General features: G+C 44.8%; 1 pseudogene; it reads left to right on the top strand.

The window, feature by feature from the left end:
• Positions 1-24,403, top strand: part of LOC118588689 — a 42,412-nt pseudogene that overhangs the window by 9,123 nt on the left and 8,886 nt on the right.

The following is a 24,403-nucleotide window of genomic DNA, read 5'->3' as shown; positions in this document are numbered from 1 at the left end:
AGAGAGACAGGGACAGAGACCAAAAGAGTGCACAGAGAGAGAGAGTACAGAGAGAGGGCATGGGGTGCCTGTCTGGCTTTTAGGCTGGGATGCAGTCACCTGCTGATGATGTATGAAGGTATCAGATGAGACTCCTTACATTCCAGACTTTTGCTTATTATTAAAAAAATAAAAAAAGCTAGTAAACAGGAAAGAATAAGGGCATGGTTTCTCTCAAAAACTGCTTCCAACTGACTGGTGGACGTCAGTTGGCTCTTGGGTTGGGGATAGGAAAGGGGGGGGGGTCTTCCGAGGTAGCCAGACATTGTGGGATGATGAGCTGTCTGCCATCTGTTGCTCTGGAGAGGTGCATCCCTCTTGGCTGTGGCTGGGAACCTTTTGTCTGACAAGATGCTGGTGACACAGAAAAAGCTTAGAGAGAAAAGAATCTTTTTTTTTTTTTTTTTTTTTTTTTGAGTGTTCCCAGACCAGGGGAGTTGGCACTTATCTGAGGTAGATCCAGCCTGTCCAGATGGATTTAAGCTGGTTTCTGGAGCTTGGGAAATGTTTTGAAACATGTTAAGAAGCAGCCATGAGAAGATTAGTGACCATATGTGGTGCTTAGTACTCTGCTTTTATTGGTTAGTGTTAATGGGAGAGACAGAGAAATTGGAACATGTTAAGCTTTATTAGAGACAGATTATTTTAAGGCACCTGTTTTCTTTACTAGTTTAGCATCCAGGAGACAGGTGATCAATTGTTAAAAGCATTTCACAGTAATAGATGCTTATATTAAAGTTTTTGTAGAGCCCAGATTAAAGTCTGTTTTTGTAGAGCTCAGACGCTTCTGGGTCTGGGGGTGTAAATATCTTTTAGCTGTTACAGTTTCTTACTTGATGATCTCTGGACTCTGGTTCTGTGGTGGTCCTGTACCATTAGCTGAACAGTGAGTTAGAACAGGGAACTGGGAAGAGAAAAGCTTGTGGTGCATGAGAACTTATTTTTTTGGATTAGAGTTGAGGCAAAGATCAGGGTCTGTGTGCATGTGAGAAACACAGGCAGGTAGGTCTGGTGTGAGTCACATGGAAGGGAGCAATGAAATGAAAGCTCCTATCTTAGCTGTAAATCTTTTCCCATTAAGTAACTCTGAAAGTGCAATTAAATCTGGTGAGATGGGTAAGGCTGTCCTCCAACCCCAACAATAGGAAAAGGAGGAGAGGTGACATCCCAAAATTCCCAGGACCAAGTCAGTGGCTCTGGTGTCCAGAAGGAAAGAAACAGATCCTTCCCTGCTGTGTTCTGGGTTTCCTGCAAGCCTGTAGCCAAGCCTAGGTCTGCTGGAGGTCTTAGCTTGATGTTCTCATGTGTCTTGATGCCTAGGGGCAGTCAGCTGACCAGTTGTCTTTCCACGTGGCACTTTCAACAAGGCTATTGATGGCCTGACAGTGCACTCGCTAGCCTGTGGCCTTTTTCCTCACTTAAAACAGGGTCCCAACAGCTTTCGGGAGTCAGCAAGTGCCAGCACTTAGCAATTTTGTTTTCAGGCTTTTGATCTCTTCCCTGGCACACTTCAAATGCCACAGATGACCCTTTTTTTGCCTGTGGGGTCAGGAGCCTTGCTCTCCAGATGCTTAAGTTTTAGTCAGGGAGGTCCGGGGAACAAGAGACATAATTTTACTCTGTGTCCTGATTTTTTTTCCTGATGATTGTTGGCTTAAGGACAGGTTTTTGGACGATCTGCCTTGAGGCAGACTATAAACAGATCCTTTTGGAAGACTTGCCTGAGACTATAAGCTGGTTTCTGGCTTAAGAGCCATCCTGACTAATGTAAACTTATTTACATGGATCTTAGCCACTTTTAGACTGTCTGTGCCTCTTATGGAAGTTTGAGAATGAGTGGGTGGAGTTAAGGGGAGTTATGGCAAGAGTCAGCAGAAGCAACCAAAGCCTGCCCACTTGAGCCTGCCCACTTGAGCCCACCCACTGCCAGCAGAAGTCAGACAGAAAAAGTTGCATGCGGCAGAGAAAAAGAAAACATCAGAAATGGGGAGGAAGAAGGGTTCAGAGATTTAGCAGAAAGCTTGGGGATAAAGCAACTGTTTTGTTTGCCTGATTGCTGGCAGAAGTTCCTGCGAAGCTGTTATGCAGCCAGATTTACTGGTGTCTGCCAATTTAAGTGGTGTCCACGCCTTTGTCCCATGACTGCAGCCAAGAGAAAAATAAAAAAATTAAAATAACAAACCGAGATCAGAGTCCAATTCCAGGCATCCCTGAGGAGAGAAGAAAGATCTATGAATCGGCACAGATTAACTCCCCTTCATCAAGGGAAGCTAAGGGCTGGAGCGTACACCACAGGTGGACCAAAACAGCATTGACCCCCCTCATCAGGAGAGAAATGTGTCAGTGCCAGCACAGCCTGAGGACAACCCCCCGGGGTGTCTGTCACAAAGAATATAGGTCAGGCTTGCAGCCACAAGAACATCGGGAATATTCATGTGTAGTGGAGAAACATGGTGTAGCGGCGGGAGTGGTGTTGGCGTACAGTGAAGGCTCGAGGGCAGGGGACGTGCAGGCTCGTGGTCGCTGGAGGGAGGTGGTGGTCGTGGCAGTGGCGGTGGTGCCAGCGGCAGTAGTAGTGGTTGCAGCTGGGCAGGTCCTTGGTATAGGTTTCTGACAACACTCCCTGGATGCCAAAGTGTACAGAATTTCCTATCCAAGTCACGGCACCATTGAAAGGGAATATGGCGATGGTTTGGCTAGCTAGCACTGATTACTGCAGTGGCCATGGTTCTGGAGGTAGAAGAGTCAATGAAAGGGTATATGGCAGCACTGGTTGATGCTAGATTCGCTACCACAGCAGCACTGGTGACTGGTGGCAGTTTTGCTGTGGTGGAAGAGTCACGGGCCATGGTTACCAGAGTTAGAATGGGCTTTATTAGAGAGAAGAAGGGATGGGAGAGAGAGAAAGAGAGAGAGAGAGAGAGAGAGAGAGAGAGAGAGAGAGAGAGAGAGAAAGAGAAAGAGAGATGGGCAGAGAGACAGAGAGATGCAGACAGAGACAGAGACTGAGAGAGTATGCAGAGAGAGAGTGCAGAGAGAGGGCGTGGGGGTGCACTCTGGCTTTTAGGCTTGGACAAAGTTGCCAGCTGATGACATATGAAGGCACCAGACGAGACCCCTTATACTTACAGTCTGAGGCATTTTTGTTTTAGATATTTCTTAAGCACAGTCATTTAAACCTAAAACACAAGCTTAACCATCATGCTTTGAATTGTGAAACCTAATAAAATGCCCAAGTCTTGCTAGGCATGGTGACACACACATTTAATCCCATCACATGAGAGCCAGAAGAAGACCAGCCTCTGGGAGTTCAAGGCAAGCCTGATCTACATAGCTAGCTCCAGGATAGCCAGGCTACATAATAATACCCCACCCCATTTTTTAAAAAGCCTAAATTCCTTTAGTTGTTGGCTGAATGAATGGGCAAATGAACAAACGACTTGCTGTAACTTTATATTCCATCTTTCCCTCACTTACTTAGAAACTACAATAAAAACAAGAAAGAACCAGAAAAGAAAGCACTCTTGCCATACACAATCCTGGAAAACTGAAGGCTTCCTCCAAAAATACATAAAGCTGCTACTTTTACAAAAATCTTGCCCCAGAGGCCAGAGGTCCATGGTGAGAGAGAGGGATCAGGATGCTAAAGACAGAGGGCATCTGATTGAGATCCAAGACTTATTTCACCCAAGCCCAGATACCCAGAAGAAGCCTCAATTAGTCATATTAGAGGGGGCTGCTGGGATTGGGAAGTCAACACTGGCCAGGCAGGTGAGGAGAGCATGGGAGGAAGGCCAGCTCTACAGGGATCGCTTCCAGCATGTCTTCTACTTCAGCTGCAGAGAGCTAGCCCAGTGCAAGCAGCTGAGTCTGGCTAAGCTCATAGCAAAAGACCAGACTGCACCCAGAGCTCCTATCAAGAAGATCCTGTCTCAGCCCGAGAAGCTGCTCTTCATCCTGGATGGTATAGATGAGCCAGCCTGGGTCTTGAAGGAGCAGAATCCTGAGCTCTGTCTGCACTGGAGCCAGCCACAGCCTGTGCGCACACTGCTGGGCAGTTTGCTGGGGAAATCCATCCTGCCTAGGGCTTCCTTGTTGCTCACAGCTAGGACCACAGATCTACAGAAGTTCATTCCTTCTTTGGGGCAGCCACGTTGGGTGAAAGTCCTGGGCTTCTCTGAATCTGGACGAAAGGAATATTTCTACACATACTTTGCAGAGGAAACAAAAGCAAGTACAGCTTTTAGCTTGGTTGAATCAAACCTAGTGCTCTCAACACTGTGTCTGGTGCCCTGGGTATCCTGGCTGGTCTGTATTTGCCTGAAGCAGCAGATGGAGCAGGAGGGAGACCTCTCACTGACCTCACACACCACCACAGCCCTCTGCCTGAAATACCTTTCCCAGACTTTCCCAGATAGTACCCTGGGAACCCAACTCAGAGGACTCTGCTTATTGGCTGCTGTGGGGATCTGGAGAAGAAGGACTCTGTTCAGTGAGAGTGATCTCGCAAAGCAAGGGTTATCTGAGGATGTCATTGCCACTTTCATGAATATGGGTGTCCTTCGGAAGCAGCTTAATTCTACCAGGTACAGCTTTTCCCACCTGTGTCTCCAGGAATTCTTTGCAGCAATGTCCATTATCTTGAGCTATGAAGAGGAAAAGGACAATCATAAAAACTTTAAAACTGTAAAAAAGCTGTTAGAAGTGTATAGAAAACTTGACCTGTTTGAGGCACCCACCATGCGCTTCCTATTTGGCCTTTTGAGTGACCAGGCAATGGAAGAGATGGAGAACATCTTTACCTGCTGGCTGCCTCTGGAGAAGAGGTGGGAGCTGCTGAAGAGGGTCCTGGAGGAGGCCAATCACCAACACTCATATTCTCTTGGATTGCTCCACTGTCTGTATGAGATTCAGGACAAGGAGCTCCTGACATGGGCAATGCACAATTTTCAAGGAATAAGGGTTCATGTCCAGACAGATACGGAGCATCCAGTATTCCAGACAAATGCGAATCACCTGGTGATCCAGACAGACGTGGAACTCATGGTGGCCACTTTCTGCTTTAAGTTCTGCTGTCATGTGAAGACACTTCAGCTGAATACGGACAGACAACAAAAAGAAGCACTGAGGGTCCCCAGGCTGATTCTGTGAGTATCTAGACATGCTCCTCCCACCAACGCCCTGCGGATCCCATGAGCCCACATGTTCTGAGTACCAGGAACACTTTCAGCCAGTTCCAGAGTCTATAGAATACAGGTCTCCAGGGACACATAGCTGCCAAATCCAACCACCTGTCTCTATTCACCTATGATCCTCCATGCCTGAGCATAGGATGGGCCTTGAACTGCTGTCTTTCCCTCTGATTCTGTGAGGACCCATCTTCTCTGTTGCACAGACCCATTGTTATGCTAGTCTATATATACATTGCCTTGACCCTCCACAAGCATCTGAGGACCCACAGCTTCTACTCCCCTCTCCTAGCATGCTTTGTCTATGATAAACTGCTCATTCAGCTTCCGCAGACGCTATGCTCCTCCCCCATGACAATGACCTTGGCCCTGAGGTCTTCCTCCATCACCTCTGAGTGTGTGTGTGTGTGTGTGTGTGTGTGTGTGTGTGTGTGTGTGTGAGAGAGAGAGAGAGAGAGAGAGAGAGAGAGAGAGAGAGTTTTTATTTTTCTCTACAAGGCTTATAGCCAGAAGTTTTTCTGTGTCCCACAGCATCTTGGTCCCAAATAAACACAAAGAGGCTTATATCAATTACAAAGTGTTTGGTCTACAACTCAGGCTTATTGCTAGCTAGCTCTTTCATCTTAAATTAACTATTTCTATTAATCTATCTATTTCCACATGGCCGTGGTGTTACCAATCTGTTGGCATGTTGCTCCTTGGGCTGTGGGCTGGTGTCTGTTCTGACTCCAACCTTCTTCATCTCCATCTTCAGTTTGAATTTACCGCCTAACCTTATTCTGCCTCACCATTGGCCAAACAGCTTTGTTTATCAACCAATGAGAGCAACACATATTCACAGCATACAGAAACCACAGCACTTCCCCTTTTCTGTCTAATTGAAAAGGAAGGGGTCTTTTCCTTTTTTTTGTTTTTCTTTTTATATAAGATCTTTATTGACAGATAATTCATATAGTATACAATTTTCCTGTTTGCACAATCTGATAGACTTTAGTCCAGTATCCTCATAGACCCATGACACCAACACCACTTCCTTTTTTAGAACATCGCTGTCTTCAATTTCTTTCCTTTTTTTTTTTTTTTTTTTTTTGAATGCCGAATGCCATTTATTGAAGGAGGGAGGAGGTCTTAAATACAGGCTTACAGCACAATGGGAGAACCCCGGAGGGCAGAAGTTTGCTTCTGATGTTTTACAATCTTGCACCTAAGCTGTTAACGCCCAATATGCTGGATACACTGACAAGGATCTTTCAAAAAGGAAGGTTTTAATCCAACCCATATGCAATTTAAGTTCACTTTCTATATAATAGGGGTTATTAATGATTTTCATTACAAAACATTTGGTTTGAGTTGGTAAGATGGCACAATGGGTGAAAGCCTTTGCCACCAGGCCTGACAAACTGAGTTAGATCCCTGGTTACCACATAGAGGAGAGAAGTGACCCCAGCATCCTCTGACCTCCACTGTACTGTACACACACACTAACATCTCACACACACACACACACACACACAAATGAACAGATGTGTGTAAAATCGATATCAAGAATGAGAATATAGGGCTGGAAAGATGGCTCAGTGGTTAAGAGCACCAACTGCTCTTCCAGAGGTCCTGAGTTCAATTCCCAGCAACAACATGGTGGCTCACAACCACTTGTAATGAGATCTGGTGCCCTCTTCTGGCCTGCAGGGACACATGCAGGCAGAACACTGTACACATAATAAATAAATAAATAAATCTTTTTTTAAAAAAATAATGAGAATATAATAATATTATGTAGTTTATAAGTTATGAATATTCAACAAATACATAATTTAAGAATGCTATTGAAATTAGAGTGAAAAGGAAGAAGAAATGGGGATCTGGAGGCAAGCTGGGCAACATAAACAGCAGATGAGTGCATGAAGCAGAAGCCATCTGTACCCTGGAAAAAACAATCTCTCCTGGCTCTGTGTGGATTCAGGGGATACACATTTTCTCACTGTTTGATGTAAGGGACATTGGGACAATAGGGGCCACAGAAAGGCAATTATTTCCCAACAAGGCAACTGAAACAAAATCAGCTTCAGGACCAGAATATGGAAAGTGATTTTTTTTTTTAAGTTTATGCTCACTTTAACAAATAAAATCATTTCTGTTGCATTGGGGAAAAAAAGAAAAGGAAGGTTTTAACTTTAACATAGTAAAATTACATATAACAAAACAGTTATCAAGCAAGAATTACAGTTATAATATCTAGTCTATTTGTAATTGACAAAAATTAAAGAAAATACTCTATCATCTATCCTATTTTTGTGAGTCTAAAGTTTCATATCTAATTTACCTTTTATCATAACCAAGGAAAACTATAATTATAATTATCTAGTCTTCAACTCCATCAAAGACCCCAGAAGAATATTATCTGAGTAAATAGGAAGTGCATTGTATGCAACTTCCAAAATTCTAAAAGTTACAGAGACATCTGGTTGCCTGGACAGACACCCAAAGTTACTCTGCACCATTGGGACATCCATCTTCAGCCTACAGGTCTAAAGTTGCTGGCAGAGCTTTCAGTGAAGCAGGAAATTTGAAAGGTCATTTCACCTATTTTGGCAAAATTCATTAGTTGCTTTTCTCTGTGTTCTGCAGAATGTCTGGCAGTTTCTTCTGTGAAGCAGAAACCTAAAGGACCATCTCACCTTGTTTTAGCAAAGTTCAGTGGTCATCTTCCTATGGGTTCTGCATGTCCAATTTATCAAGTAGTCCAGGAAAGAGCAGTTTCTTGCCCAAATGGCTAGCCTTTTTCACATTGTAAGCAAACTCTGTAATGAGTTTCTTTGATACCCATCATCCTTTTCTGAAGTAATTGGTGCTGCCAGGAGCAGACATGTCTCAATGTCCAGAGAAGTATAAGTTCTTAAAACATTTTAAATGCCATATTCTGTAGGTCTTTGAAGTGTTTGAAGATTACCTATCTGAAATATATCTCTGCGTATTTAGAAAACCTAATTAACGTGACTATGTTTGACTATTACAGATGACTATTAATTTGTATTTTAACTATATTTTACATTTTTAAATGAGATGCATAAATATAATACCTTAAACAAGAGTAGAAATATACACATAACAAAATTGACTTTAAATTTGCATTAATAACCCAAAATACATACCAATGTAAAGTATTTTTAGATTAACAGTTGTTTTTTGGATTGAAGTAGATTCAATAGTCTACCTTTTATTCATCATTTCTATATCATATCCCCCTTTTTTCTTTAGAAAGAGATTGACTATGACCATTAACCATTTATAATCAATCACCTTTAAATAAAAACAAATATTTATAAACAATGTTTTGGGAATTTGGTCATAGCTTTTTATACTACTTCTTGCTGATTGGGGGTACTGACAATCTTATAGGAATCCTGAGAAATTTTAGAATGATGGTTAAATCTTGCTTATAGTAGTCTGTGAGGCTGTATCATCTCAGCTGTTGCCTTGAAGCTATGCTGAATGTTGGATCATCATCTGGGCCATGGCTGTCATCAGAGACCTTTCAGGGAGTCTTGGTTGTCCAAACCATATTATCCTGGAAGCAATCTAAAGGCTTTCATCTTCTGTGGAAACAAAAGCAGAACCTCTTTTCTTTTCTTTTTTTTTTTTTCTTTTTGGTTTTTCAAGACAGGGTTTCTCTGTGTAGCCTTGGCTGTCCTGGATCTTGCTCTGCAGACCAGGCTGGCCCCAAACTACCTCTGTCTCTGCCTCCCCAAGTGCTGGGATTAAAGGTGTGCACCACCACTGCCCAGCGGAACCTCTTTTCTAAAGCAACATATCCTTAGATCCAAATTTTGAAATCAAAATACCTTTAAAATATATACATTGGTTTAACTTAGTAACCCCCACAATCATATATCTCTTTGTAGTTAGCACATTAATAGTCAAACACTTCAAAGAAAACATAATAATATATATAGTCCAGACACTGTGTATTTTTCATCTTTACATGCTTATTTCTTTTATAAATTATTTTATTTTTAAGACTTAATTTCATTTTTAAGACTTTATTTTTATGACTATCTATATCCTTTCTCTTCTCTCTCAAACCTTGTAACTTTTTTTAAACAGACTGTGACCCATTTAGAGGGTTTTTTTTTTCCATCTGACTCTGTCTTTATTGTGTATCTTCAATTCTTTTCTGACCAGGAGAGTTTTTAAACTGTTCATCTGTGTGGCTTTGGCTGCTGGCTCTGCCCATTTGGCTTTTCAATATGGCAGAGGTGCATTCACTGCCAGCTCTGGGAGTCATGCTCACAGTCTCAACTCTGGGAAGCAGCAGAGTCAAGCCATCACCAAGCAGCTTGAACACATTGCCCACAAACCCTTAGGTGTTCTGTAGCAGGACCTCTTTCAAGAGCCATCAGGGCTGCCACCATGAACCAGGAAGCCATCTCTTAAAGGGGCAGTACATGTGTTAGCTGCCAGCAACAGAGCCTATTTGAAAAAAAAAAAAAAGTGCAGCTACCAAGAAGCTTCAGTTGACTCACATTTTTGTGGGTCTAGAAGCCCTCTTTTTTCTTATATGAGCCTATGTGGAAAAAAAAATATGGCTACCAAGATGGTACCAGTTAGTTCAGTTGGTAGAGCATGAGATTCTTAATCTCAGGGTCATGGGTTCATACCCCATGTTGGGTGCCAAATGTAGCCAGAAGTTGTCCTGTGGCCCACAGCATCTTGGTCCCAAATAAACACAGATGCTTATATCAATTACAAACTGTTTGGTCTGTGGCTCAGGCTTATTGCTCACTAGTTCTTTCATCTTAAATTAACCATTTCTATTAATCTATGCATTGCCATGTGGCCGTGGTGTTACCAGTTTACTGGCATATTGCTCCTTGGCCAATGGACTGGTGTCTGCTCTGTCTCTACCCTTCTTCATTTCTGTCTTCAGTTCAAATGTACCACCTAACCTTATTCTGCCTTACTATTGGCCAAACAGCTTTATTTATCTACCAATGAGAACAACACATATTCACAGCATACAGAAAGACCTCCCACAAAGAAAAGCTGACTTATTTGAGTCACTAATGCCACTGTGGCCCTTAGTACTCAACCTAAAATAGTCCTTATCCACCCTCTAATTCTAGTAGCATGGTGGATGTCCCTTCCCAGGTCCCATGCCTCTGTGCATCAGTGATTACTCAGTATCAGTACTCAGTATCAGTGGTTACTCAATATCAGACTCCCCTTAAGTCAATCCATAAATATTCATTAAGCACTGATTTTATGACGAGCCTGACCAATCAAAAAACAGAAAATACCATAATGACCAGACAACTTGGAAGAAAAGACAGTCTTCTACTCTAATTACAATCTGGTATGGCATCTGTAATGATCAGCCACATACAAGGTACCTTAGAAGAGAATGTTGACACAAGTGGACCAGAAAGGGAAAGATTCTCAGAGGAATAAATGTTTTAGGTTTGGTTTGGTTTTCAGTCCTCCATTTTCACATTTTCAAGCTTCTTCTCATGACAAAACCCACATTCCAGCTGGACTTGCTGGCATGGGCTTTTAATTCCATTACTCAGGAAGCCAAAGCTGGAAAATTACTGGAGTTTGGGCATTTGAGACCAATCTGAGCAATGGGGGGGGGGGTCACCTTAAAAATAAAAAATGGATCTATAGGAGAACAGGAAGGAGATGGGGAGAGAAGGAGAGGAAATGGGTTAGAGAGAATAAATGCAATAAGTGTATGATACACACACACACACACACACACACACACACACACACGCATGAAGATCACTCAATGAAATGACTCTCATTTTTATATGATTATTATTGTCTTAGTAAGGATTTATTTTGCTGTGATGAAACACCAAGACAAAAGCACCTTGGGAGGAAAGGATTTACTTAAGCTTACACTTCTACAACACAGTCCATCATGAAGGGAACTCAAGTCAGGAACCTGGAGGCAGAAACTGAAGCAGAGGCTGTGGGGGACAAGGTTTACTGCATTACTATGCATGACTTGTTCCTCTCACTACCTTATACATCCCAGGAACACCACCAGCCCGGGGAGAACACTGCCCACAGTGAGCTGGGTTCTCCCACATCAATCACTAATTTTTAAAAAATGCCCTACAGACTTGCCTACAACCAAAATGATGGAGGCCTTTTCTCAATTGAGATTCTTCTTCACAGATAATTCCAGCTTGTGTCAAGGTAATGCCTGTCCACATGATGAGGTGTGTTTCTTGGAAGCAGCAGAAAGGCAGACACTGTTTTCTAATCTAATCTGTTAGTCTGTGTCTTTTTGTTAGGGATATGAGACCATTAATATTGAGTGTTATCAATGAGCAGTATTTGTTGACTCCTGCTATTTTGTTATTGTGATTTGGATTTTGATGATTTACTGTTCTGAGATTATTATTTTCTCGTATTCTTGTAGACAACATCTTTGGGCTGAACTTTTCCTTCTGGTGCCTTCTGTAGACCTGGATTTGTAGATAGAAATTAGTTAAATTTCATTTTATTGTGGAATGTTTTTCTTTCTACAATGATTGTGATTGACAGCTTTGCTGGATAGTGTGGTCTGTGTTGGCATCTGTGTCTCTTAGAGTTTGTAGAACATCCATCCAGGACTTTCTAGCTTCCAGAGTCTCCAGTTTAGAAGTCAGGTGTTATTCTGATGAGTCTGCCTTCTTATGTGACTTGGGCTTTTTCCCTTGCAACTTTTAATATTCTTTCTTCATTGTGTATATTTAGTGTTTTGATCCCTGTGTGTTGTGGGAACTTCTTTTCTGGTCTTATCTATTTAATGTTCCATATTGCTTTTTGTACCTTGATAGGCACCTCCCTTTCTAGATGGGGGAAATTTTCTTATTTGATTTTGTTTTTTAAAAAAAATCCCTTTGCCTTTGATCTGGGTTTCTTCTCCCTCCTCTATACCTATTAGTCACAGGTTTGGTCATTTCATCATGAGCTAGATTTCCTGTAAGTTTTGTGCCTGTAGTTTTTAGATTTAACATTTTCTTTGACTGACCTATGCATTTCTTCTACCTTGTCTTCAAGGCCTGAAATTCTCTCTTCCATGTCCTGTAATCTGTTGGAGAGGCTTTCCTCTGAGGTTTTCGTTTGATATCCTGGGTTTTTTCATTTCCACTTTTATTTCACTTTGGGTTTTCTTTAGTGATTCTGTTACTTTCCTAAGTTCTATTTTGCATGCCTTGTTTCCTTATTGTTTCAATCAACTGTTTGTGTTTTCACAGTCTTCATTAAGGCATTTATTCAAATTTTCATTAAGGTCTTTGAACATATTCATAATTGCTGTTTTGAAGGCCTTGTCTTGTACTTCAGCTAAATTATGTTTCTCAGGGCCTATTTCAAAAGGGTTGCTGGCTTTTGGAGGAGGCATATTCTCTTGACTGTTCATATTAGTGGTTTTTTGGCTGGATTCTATACATATGAAGTTATATTTGAGATGTGTCTAGGTATAGCTATCTGGTCTTGTCTTTGTTGGAGGTGTGTTACATTCTTTGCTTGCTGTTGCCTACTCACAATCCTAGGCCAGTATGGTCACTTCGGGTTCCTTGGTAGAGAGTGTTTCTGCAGACATGCTTCAGCAGGACTAAGAGTAAGCCTGGAAAGACTGGGAAGGAGGACAGGAAGAATAATAAAAACTGTCTACCTATGTCCCAGCCCAGAGTGGCCACTGGGATCTGTTCAAAGTGTTTCTGTGGGTCAGTACTAACACAAAGAAGTGGAGTTAAGCTAGAAGGGAAGGCTTGGAAGGTCTGTGAGAAAGAGCTAAGGGGATCCAGGATCAGCACCAAGAAGTGGAGTCCCCAGGGAATGGATGTGGCTGGGAGGAGGGGCTCCTGCAGGCAGGCTGCCACAGGATGAAGAGTAAGTAAGTATCTTGTCATCCTCATGAGTCTCCTGAGTAGTGGGGACCCCTGTGGTCCAGGCTTTTGCAGCTGAGAAGACTGAGTGAGGCACAGCGTGGTGTGCAGGCAGCTGGCTAGTCACCTCTGCATGGCTCTATACACTGTGGAGGTGGTGGAATGGATTAAGATTGGAAACAAATTGAGACACACTAGGTCAAAGAGTTATCTGAAGTATTGAACTAGAGAACAGAAATAGCTGTCTGAAGTTTGGGCTAACCCTTGAGTAGCTGAAACCTGGCAGCTAGTAAGGTTGATAAAGGGGTGTATAAAATGGATAAATTAATTAGTCAGGAATTATACAGGGCAACGTCCATTTCAACAATCCCAGAATTCCCTCCTACTCAGCCTGCAGACATTCTCTCCCAAGACATTCTCCTTGTTCTCTCCATGGAACATATCTGTGGTCTTCTATTCCTGGAAGGGAATGGGATCCATGTAAACCAACATGATCATAGTATTTATGATCATATTCAAAATCCCATCACAGAGTCTCCCTCAACCACCTCTCCTGAATGCTCCACTTCCCATCTCCAGCTTACCTTTATGGCCACTGTGACTCTAGAATTCTATACCAAAAGGAGACAGGTATGTACATATCAAAGGAAATAAGACTGTCCAAACTACCAATGTCTTCCTCTGTGCCAGGTCCTATACTAGGCACTGATATTATAAAGAAAAGATGCCACCTATCTGTCCATGACCTCGAGGAACACCTAGACTGAAATGGAAACAGAACACAAAATGAGCACACAGCATGCTAAAGACCATAAATGAGGAACTACACAGATAAAGACCAAGATGTTAGGGAAGAAGAATAGGTGTAGAGCTCATCTGCCCTGGGGATGGCATTTTAAAGCAGTCTAGCCAGTGTTCTATTTCTGTGAAGCAATGCCATGACTACAGCAACTCTTATCAAAGAAAGCACATTTAATTGGGGCTTGCTTACACTCAGAGGTTTAGTCCATTATCATCATGGCAGGAATCATGGTAACATGCAGACAGACATGGCACTAGAAAGGTAGCTGTGAGTTCTACATTCAGATCTGAGAACAGCAGAAGAGAGACACTGAGCCTGGCTTGAGCATTTAAAACCCCAAAGCCCACTCACAGTGACACACTTCCTCCAACAAGGCCACACCTAGTCCAACAAGGCCAAATGTCCTAATAGAACCATTCCCCTAGTGACCAAGCATTCAAATCTATGAGCCTTTGGGAGGCATTCTTATTCAAACCTCCACAGAGGCCTAGGAGTCAGGAGGATAGAACTCCACTCTGCAGTGTGGGGCTGTCCACTTCAGACTGTATATGCAATTCACAGCTCTCCTTTCTCTTTCTTTCCCTCAGGTCCAGGTGGACCCCAATCACTAATGCCAATTGGCAGGTTCTCTTCTCCACTCTTGAGTTCACAGAAAACCTGGAGGAGCTGGACCTAAGTGGAAATCCACTGAGTTACTCCGAAGTACAGAGTCTTTGTAGGACCCTGAGACACCATGGCTGCCAACTAAAGACATTGTGGTGAGTCTGGCCTGGGTTCTCCTCTGAAGCAGGGATGATTGGCAGGAGAGCAAAGGCAAAAGCTGAGTCTAGGTTGAGGCTAGGTATTCATCAAACAGTTACTGAACCCTTTTGACCACTCCCATGATAGATACCAGACTCGTTATGATAAACTAATGGGATCCTGTTCTTGGGGAGCATGAAAGACTGACATTCACTAGCTATAGCTAACAACAGGCCCATGAGGTCTGCAGTGGAGCAAACTTCCTGAGGAAGCAGCTACAGGAGAGCTGGAGAACACGGAGGAAGAGGCTAAATGAAGCAGGAGGGAAGAAAGCTCCAAGCCCAGGGAATGGCTTCTCCCCATTTCCTCCTGCTCTCTGCCCTTGTAACCAGCCGTCTCCTCTGTTTGTATGGACTCCATCTTTATTAAGATTTCACAGCCAGGCGGTGGTGGCACACACCTTTAATCCCAGCACTCAGGGGGCAGAGGCAGGTGGATCTCTGTGAGTTCGAGGCCAGCCTGGGCTACAGAGTGAGTTCCAAGAAAGGCACAAAGCTGCACAGAGAAACCCTGTCTCGGAAAAAAAAAAAAAAATTCACATGACAAGTGAGTCATGCCCTATTCTATGTCTTCATAGAATATTTCACTTTTGCATAGTTCTTGAGACACACTAGCGGGATGCTGTGGATTTCGGGGAGCTTGGCCCTCCGAGACCCAGCAGCAGTAGAACAGTAAATCTCTAACCATACGCCATTGGTCCTGCAGCTCAGTTATGGGACATATTGAATTTTCCACCCTGGTGAAACATGGATAGGCAAAGATGCATCACAGATGTCAGCTGCAGACATGGTCGTGGCCTGAGTAACACATATTCTAGATCCCAATATATACTGAGAAGCCTAAGACAGGCTCTCGGGTGCAAACAAACCTGCCGTGTTCCCTTTCACCTTCTGTTCTTGTACTAGAACCCCACTGGTTTATTGTCTGGTCTATCAATGACAGTAATATTGGAACTACCTAGACATCTTATATCCATTGTCTCTGGTTATTTGGCTGGGCCAATGTAGCTAACAGTTAATCTTGGGTATACAAATTGGACATTGGGTAAGTTGTACATATAAAGTTGATGTGGTGGATAGGAGAATTGGTGTGAATCCTACCAGGGAGTGAGAAGCAGAGGTGGCCTGCGTACTCAGGAGCAACTTAGGTGCAAGAGGAAAATTAAAACCTTGAAAGTTACTACAATCCAGTGAAACCCCGATTTCCCTTTAACGAGGACCTGACAGGTACCAGAAAGGGAGACCCAATCCCCACTATCCAGAGGAGTGAACTCTCAGCAAATGGCAGAGTGTATCTCTCATGCAGGCTGGTCAGCTGTGGCATCACATACAGCTGCTGCCGGGACCTGGCCTCTGTGCTCTGCACCAGCAGCAGCTTGACTGAGCTAGACCTGCAGCTGAATGACCTGGGCGACCGTGGTGTGAGGCTGCTGTGTGAGGGGCTCAGGAATCCTGCCTGCAAACTCAGAGTCCTGCGGTAAGTAAGACTCCAGGAGTCCTTTCCACAGGGAGGCCTGGGAAGGCAGTAGGTGGGATACCAGAGGATCCGATGTGCAAAAGAAAGGGAGAGATAATGCACAGTCAGCCTGGCTCTTGACCAGCTGATGCCGCTTACGCCTGTGGCTTAGGCAAGTCACTGTCTTCTCTGAACTCAATTCCCTCATCTATTAAATGGGAATACCATACCCACCTTTTGGATTGTAATGACATATAATATGCATATATAAAAACAAATATAATACCAGGTGGGCAGGTGACCACTGTGGAATTATATTTATTAATGAGGCTTCATGTTGGTGGCATGGGGGGACAGAGATGCCCCCCCCTCCTGTTACCCCTTGCCCTTCACCACCTGCAATAGACAAGGGAGCTGACCCTCCCCTTACCAGCTGCAGCACTCAGAAAGCAGGCCTGCACCTTGCCTGGGCAGCACAGTAGAGCTGACCCTATTGACTGGGGTGCAGATGAACCAGTCCCAAGAACGTGACCATGGAAGATCTGGCCCACCCCTCATCTGCCTTATGGTGGTGTAGATGGGGAAGAGATGCTCTCTCCCTGACTTTACCACCTGTGGCAGGTGGGAGAGCTAGCCTTGAGGTCATAAGGGTGAGAGAACTATCCCTGTCCCTCATCAGCTGCAGTACTCGGGAGAGTGCCCGCTGCACCTCACCTGGGCAACACAGTAGAGCTGCCCCTGATGATGTAGGTGTGGGAGAGCCAAGCCTGAGGGCAGGAAAGCAGGAGAACTGGCCCCGCCCCTTGCTCATTGCTACACGGAGCTAACTAGTCAGGGCAATGCTGGAGAGCTCACACTGGTGGTGAGGATGGGGGGTGGGGAGGGGAGCTGGCAGACTAACAAACCCTGCAACTACCCAGGCCCAGAATCAGGGCTATGAGTTGGCCCACCCCAACATGCACCCCATCTATGATCTGTGAGAGCATGGGAAGGGATCAGTCCTGCAGACCCAAAGCTGCAGGATCTCCATGACACAGGGCAACAACAGGATATCCAAGAGGAGTCCCCATGAGGGCCCAGCACCCATAGTGTAGCAGAAACCAGAGGCCTCGAACCAGACCAATGACTCTTTGCAATGAGCACTTGCAAGTAACTGTCACACTACAGTTCCCATGATGAGATTGATTTTTTCTTTTTTTTTATCCTAAACATTTTATTTTATTTTGTTGGAGGAGGTTCCAAGGGCAGATACAAAGTGAGAGGGAAATGAATAGGATTGAGATGCATGATGTGAAAGACACAAAGAGTAAATTAAAAGAAAGGTTTAAAATGAGGCTGTGCCGGGCGGTGGTGGCGCACACCTTTAATCCCAGCACTTGGGAGGCAGAGCCAGGCATATCTCTGTGAGTTCGAGGCCAGCCTGGTCTACCAAGTGAGTTCCAGGAAAAAGGTGCAAAGCTACACTGAGAAACCCTGTCTCGAAAACAAAAAAAAAAAAAAAAAAAAAGAGGCTGCATGTTCAAACGGCTTCATGTTCAAATGGCTTCATTTCACTCCATGGTAGATCTTCACTCATTCACTCATTCATTCCTTCATATTAGGCCCCCGTGTGCCAAGCATGGGTCCAGGCCCCAGGTATAGAATCACAAACACACATGGCTCCGTCCTCCTGAAGCTGGGTGGGAAGAGACAGGCGTAGATCACCCATCAGCCCATGACTCTATTGACAAGCTCTGCTGGATACTTCAGAGTCAATAGCATTGTGAGTGTGTAATGCCGTGGGAGGGGAGACTGTATTGAAGGGTCTGTGGAGACTTCTCTGAGGCCAATCTGAGGACCCCAGTCCCAACAAAAGCAGAGTGGGGGAAGACCCTGAAACAAAAGGAGGCCAAAGGGTGGACATAGAGACTTAGAAGAGCTTCAGTGGACCCTGTGTGGCTGAACTGGAGTCATCTCCAAGCCCTAGATTTACATGCAAACTAGGAAAGCCTCCCTCCTGTATGTCCTTCTCTACTTTCACGCGTCCAGCTTCCTCTCCCTTCTACCTCCCCAGCATGAGCCTGCAGTTCCTGGCCAGAGCCCTCCTGCTATGTGCTCAGAGAACCATAGAAGGCTCTAGACCCCTGTGTCCAGAGCCCTCTGGTTCTTCCATTTGGCAGAGAGAGTCCAAGAAGCCTCTGCCCTGTGACTTTCCCACCAGGACCACCACTTCTGCTCTGAAATCTAAAGGAACAGTCAGAGCAGGACATGGCCAAGAGGAGTCTGCTTTTGACCTCACAGATGGTGGAAACCGGCCCATCCAGCTTTCACTCATGACTCTCTCCACATGCTGATGAGCCTTTCCAATACTAGCCTCTGCCACACAGGTCTGCTTTCAGGACACATCTTGGTTACTTGTCAAATCTTAGCTGTCCTCCTTCCCTCCTGGAGACAGCAACAAGTTTCAACTTTATGGGCTCCATCTCCCTCCCCAAGGAGAACAGCCCCTAGGGCAGGAACAGTGACTTGACAGCCTCTCAAAAGTGTAGGACTCTTTCCTCTCCTGACATGTCCTCACTTCATAGCAGGCTGAGAGGAAGTGATGGTGTCCCTGGTTGTGGACATGGAGGCCCAAGGAAGGTGGTAATTCTCCTAAACCTACAGAAACTCTGGGACTTGAAGCCAGTAAGAGTGGAATCCAGGACCTGGCTTGTGGCTTAATAGAGAAAGCTCATGTGTGAGAACACAGCTTCCATCTCTAGCACTGAAATGGGGAAGATGGAAATGGAACAAAGATTCTCTCCATCTAGCAGAATTCTCTCAGAATCCTAGTACCCAGACCTTCGATATTCTCTTTGAACAGCTCTCCAGAGTCACTTCTGTGACAAAGCCATGACCCCCAACCACAGTGATGCTGAGGGCTGTAGGGACGCTCTCTCCCAACAAGAACCTCCACATCCAGTCATGCCCCATTCCTAGGATGGTTCAGATATAGCATCTGCACCATGTAGGAATATAAAAAGGCAACAGTCCCAAAGGCCATCATCCCAGTTCCAATCTGCCTGTGATCTGGCCAAGATTTCACTGGCACCACTCCCTGGCACTACTCCGTGGCCACATCTGCCCTGCTCCAAGGCTACTGCCCTCTCTTCTCTGTCCTGGTGTTGGCCAAAGAACACACCCCAATAAGCTCCCTCACTGGCTTCATCTCAGAGCCTAATTCTGAAGAAACTAACTGTGAGAGTCTTCCACACTCCTTAGTGTATCCCAGGACAATATGGCTTCCCTTGTGCTTACAGGCTAGACCAGGCCTCTCTGAGTGAGCAGGTGATGGCAGAGCTGAAGGCTCTGATGGAAGAGAATCCCAAGCTTCTCATCCAGACCACATGGTAAGGAGTGGTCCAAACTGAGATCCTATGGCTGGTCCAGAGCTCAGAGGTGAGAAAATGGTCCTGGGGTGGCAGGAGAGATAAATCAGAACAGGAAGAAACCATAGCAACCAACATGAAGTGGGTTATTTTGATTCCATTTGTGTTGGTTTTATTCATTAGTGAAAACAGAATCACATAACCTGCCTCTTAAATCCCTCCATGGGAAATGGAGGAGATTTAAAAAAAAAAAAAAAAAGGAAATGAGTAGAGAGTCCTCTGGGCACAGCATCGTAATAACAAGTAGCTACCACTTCCACAGTGAACCCAGAACACTGGAACAATGGAGTCACCACAGATGGGAGACAAAGACACAGAGAGATGTGTGGGAGTAGAGAGACTGCTCACTGGTTAGAGCACTTGCTGCTCTTACAGAAGACTTGGGTTCAGTTCCCAGCACCCAAATAGTGGTTCACAACCATCCACAACTCAGTTCAGAGTATCCAGTGCCCTCTTCTGGCCTCTGTGGGCACTAGCATGCATGAACTACACATGCATATGTTCAGGCAAACAATCACACACATAAAATCAAATTTAAAAAAAACAAAAAAAAAAAAACAAAAAAAAAGGTCACAGCTTCCCAGGGCCCATGCCAGACCTATTGGTTCCGAATCCAGGAGTGCAGCAGCTTCTGTCAATAGGATCTCTGATTTATCAGGTCATCCAAGTGACATTGAAGCACACTGAGTGTGAGAGCCACTAGTCTAGGGAAGGAAAAAAGGTGGCATAGTCGGGGCTGGAGGATGACAGGGCTGTGGCAAAGCATGTGGACTCTGCTAAGAACTTCCAAGAAACCATCCCAGGGCAAAACAGGAGAGGACCAGCATGTACAATGAGAGCGAGAGGCCAAGCTAGCTTTTGTGGCAATCCCAGTCTGGCCACAAGACTCTGCTCCTGTGATTATGACACTAACCCATTCATGAAGGCAGAGGCCTTGGAAAGATGGCTCAGGGCTTAAGAGCACTGGCTGCTCTTCCAGAGGTCCTGAGTTCAATTCCCAGCAACCACATGGTGGCTCACAACCACTTATAATAGGTTCTGGTGCCCTCTTCTGGTATGCAGGCATACATGCAGAGCACTCATACATAAAAAAATATAAATAAAATTTTTAAAAAGGAAGGGATCAAGATGACATCAGTTATGACACAGGTACCTAGGTAGATCTGGGGAAAGGGGATCATAGAGATGTGGCCTAGAGGAAAAGTATGGGCTTTAGTTCAAATTCAGATGAATTAGATTGTAGGTGGGGATGTCTTATTGACAACCCTAGTTTCCCCTGACCTCTGAGGGGAAGAACATCTCTGTGTATAGGAAACCACGTGTGACTGTCTCTACTCTGGGTCTGGATAAAGGAGAAATGAGTGCTGGCCCATCTTCATGCAAGCGGCAGAGACTACAGTCAGGTATGTGAAGGGGACAAACTTGAAGCATCCTGATGGGACCATCATTTCTCTCCCCCATCTCTGATATGAGGAAAAGCAGGTTCACTCCTGGAAAGAGGAACTTGCAAAGTCTTTCACATTTAGAATGTAGAGGAATGATATTTTGCTTTCTTCCATTACAGCATCGAGATTCAATGCTATCCCTCTCACATGTCTATGGCAGGCATCAGACCAGCGACCCATGTCCCATTGTCAGATGCTAAGGCCTGGAAATCACCTCCCCAGCCCTTCCCAGAGACAGGTTCTTTCTTCAGCCTGTCTCTGGAGAAATGCTGGGAAAATGAACACTTCTGGGCCAGTAGGGAAGAAGAAGGCAGGGCATTAGTCAGAAGCAGATGCCAAGGCTTGGAGGTGCTCAGAAGGTGAGCAGTGAAAACAAGAAAAAAAAGAGATTGTGAGAGGAGAAAAGAGGGATGAAAAGGAGAGAGAGAAAAAATGAAAGGAACAGAAGCCTCAGGAGCAGGGACAAAGAGAACAGACTCACGCCCTGCTGTAGCCAGGTCTCAGGAAGAGCCTAGCCCCAGTCTAGCTGGAGAGGGAGGCTGGGGAGACATGCCTGGACAATACAGTGTGACCACTGTCCTGCCTCTTCCAGAGGAAGGTGCGCCACACACGGCACAGCTGAAACTCCCTCACTCACCCAACTCTTCCCCTCTGGGAGACAAGCTCACAGAGTCTCTTGGGACTGAAGATGGCTTCTGGGGCAGCACAGGACCTGTGGCTACTGAGGTGGTTGACAGAGAAATAAACCTGTACCGGTGAGTGAGCTAGCCTTCTCCATTCCGTGCCCCACAAAGGATTCCAAAGGCTGACATCCAAACCAGTCAGTCTCCCATAGTCTGTCCCCTCTGCTTACCAAGCCAGGGAGCAGGGAGGGGCTGAAACAGTGGGTTTGTGCCTTCTATAGCAGAAAAATAAGCTTCCAAGGTGAACGTTTTCAAACATTGACAAAAGTAAATGCTTCCCCATCCTGTTACCTCGCTTTGCCAGATTCATTTCACCACTGTCATTATTCCTTTCTCATCACTGTCACAGCATTTAAGTCTATGACATCTGGTGATCTCTCCATGAACTTTTCACTAAGAATCCCACCAAAACTAAAATGAGATCTTGTCTTCCATAGCCAGCATGGAACTACCACATCAAACAGAGCCAACAGGTCTTTCATTTCAATTAAACAGACCCCACCCTGTGTGCACATTTGCTCGAGGACTTGAAGTGTGTTTCTTGCAGGTGATTATTTTAATCACAATGCAAACAACTTATGTTTGGCTTGTCACGCCTCTTAAATTCCACTTAAATCCTTATAGCCTATTAGTGATCTTGCTCAGCTAACAACTGCTGTGTGTCAAACACCACTAGAAGCTAGGGACATCAGGATGCATACAGCAGCCCTGCTCTCCAAGGGCCATAGTCCCATGAGTAATGAGTGACAATATCCACAGTCATAGTGTCTTCCACAACTTCTTACCTTCTTCCAACATGGTGATGGTCACTGTCTCAGCTGGAGAAACTCACTCTTGACTTCCTCCCATGGAAACTGTTCCCTGTAGGTTTGCTCTAGCTCACTCAGTACTCACAGGTCTATAAGATCATATTGCCATTGCCTCTATTTACAGATAATGAAACTGGGAATCAGAAGACTTACTTTGTTTAGGGTCCATATGCAGAGAGCAAAGGAGCCAGGACTCTGAGATTTGACTGGTCGGTGTGTCTACGGCCCTGCTCCAGATCTGTATCCAGCCTGTGAGCAGATCTTTCAATTCATGTCTCTTTCTGCATCTTCTAGAGTTCAGTTCCCCACAGCTGGCTCCTATCACTGGCCCAGCACTGGTCTTCGCTTTGTGGTGAGAAGAGCAGTGACTGTAGAGATAGAATTCTGTGCCTGGAGCCAATTCCTGGGCAAGACTTCCCTGCAGCACAGTCACATGGTGGCTGGACCTCTGTTTGACATCAAGGCTGAGCAGGGAGCTGTGGCCACTGTGTACCTCCCTCATTTTGTCGATCTCCAAGGTAACCAAGGGAAGCATAAGGAGGAGGGTGGTGGGAATGGGAGGTTTTTCCACTCATATAGGAGAATGTAGGATGATAGATGGGATGATGAGGAAAGAGCTCGTGGCTTCCTTAGCGAGAGAGAGAGGGTCATGGAGGTAGAGCTTACTTGAAAGGGCAGGCCTTGAGAAAATTCCTCCCAGAGTCCTGGGGAAGATGCTGTGTATGATGAGGGTACCTAAGGGAAAGGAATCTACGTACACTATTCTCTTTCTTTTTTAGCTGAGGATCGAACCCAGGGCCTTGCGCTTGCTAGGCAAGTGTTCTACCACTGAGCTAAATCCCCAACCACACTATGCTCTTTTGTCCATTTACTTTATTCCTTTATGACAAAACTCTATCTATACAGCTTCGGTTCAGTCCTGAGTCTCAGTTCCTCTTTGTACCTACGTGTTCTGTCCCCTCATAGCCCTGGTAATAACTAAGCCTTCATCTCCCTCCTCTGTTCCTTTGTCCTCCATCTAGCCTTCCTGGCTCCTTACCCCTGGCCCTGATAAACTCTACGACAGATCTGCTTTACCCTCCACAGAACCTCTGCTTCCTCTCCTCTCTCTGGCCACTGAGTTCTGTCTCCTCTGGAATTCCTCTCCAGTCCTTACTGCACCTGGTTATGCAAAAAGCCCTATTGTCCTCAGTCAATCTCTCTGCCATGCCCCTAGGCCTGAAGGAAGGGGATGGTCTGGGCTTCATTTGTACAAGAAGCAAAGCTATATACATCTACAGCCTACTTGTCTCCTAGGCTCAGCGGGGGAGTGAGTTACCTAGAGGTTCAGCAGGTGTGAGAAGCTGAACTGTTTGCCAAGTGGTCTACTAATCTATGGGCCCACAAGAAATTCATAGCAAGGTGTAGCTGAATATTATAGATGTATAACACCAAATATTCTGTGATGAATGGCTTCCCATTGGACGGACCCTTGGTCGGTCAAAGTAGAGCTTTAATGCACAGCTGAATCTCTATAACATATTCTTGCAGCCCGTAAGGCTTAAGCAGGAACTGATGTCCTCAGCAGCAATCTTTTTTAAACTTTCTTTTTATTTACTCTTTGTGATGTTCACATCATGCCTCTCCACCCCATTCACCTCACCATCACTTCATATCTGCCCTCTGTCCTTGCAATCTCTACCGACAAAATAAAGTAAAATGTAAGAGAAAAATCAATCTCATCATCGAAGCTGTAGTGTGACACAGTGAGTCCAACAGTAAACCCTTTTTATCCATCTATCTTTACTTGCAAGTGTTCATTGCAAAGAACCATTGGTCTGGTTCGAAGCCTCTGATTCTGCTACACTATCGATGCCCTTTGTAGTGATAAGCAGGGCCATGGGATCTGTT

The sequence above is a fragment of the Onychomys torridus genome, chromosome 8 (genome assembly GCF_903995425.1).
Source record: "Onychomys torridus chromosome 8, mOncTor1.1, whole genome shotgun sequence".
In the NCBI taxonomy this organism is placed as follows: domain Eukaryota; kingdom Metazoa; phylum Chordata; class Mammalia; order Rodentia; family Cricetidae; genus Onychomys; species Onychomys torridus.
Note: the sequence above shows the minus strand (reverse complement) of the source record. Positions and strands in the feature narration are given on the sequence as shown.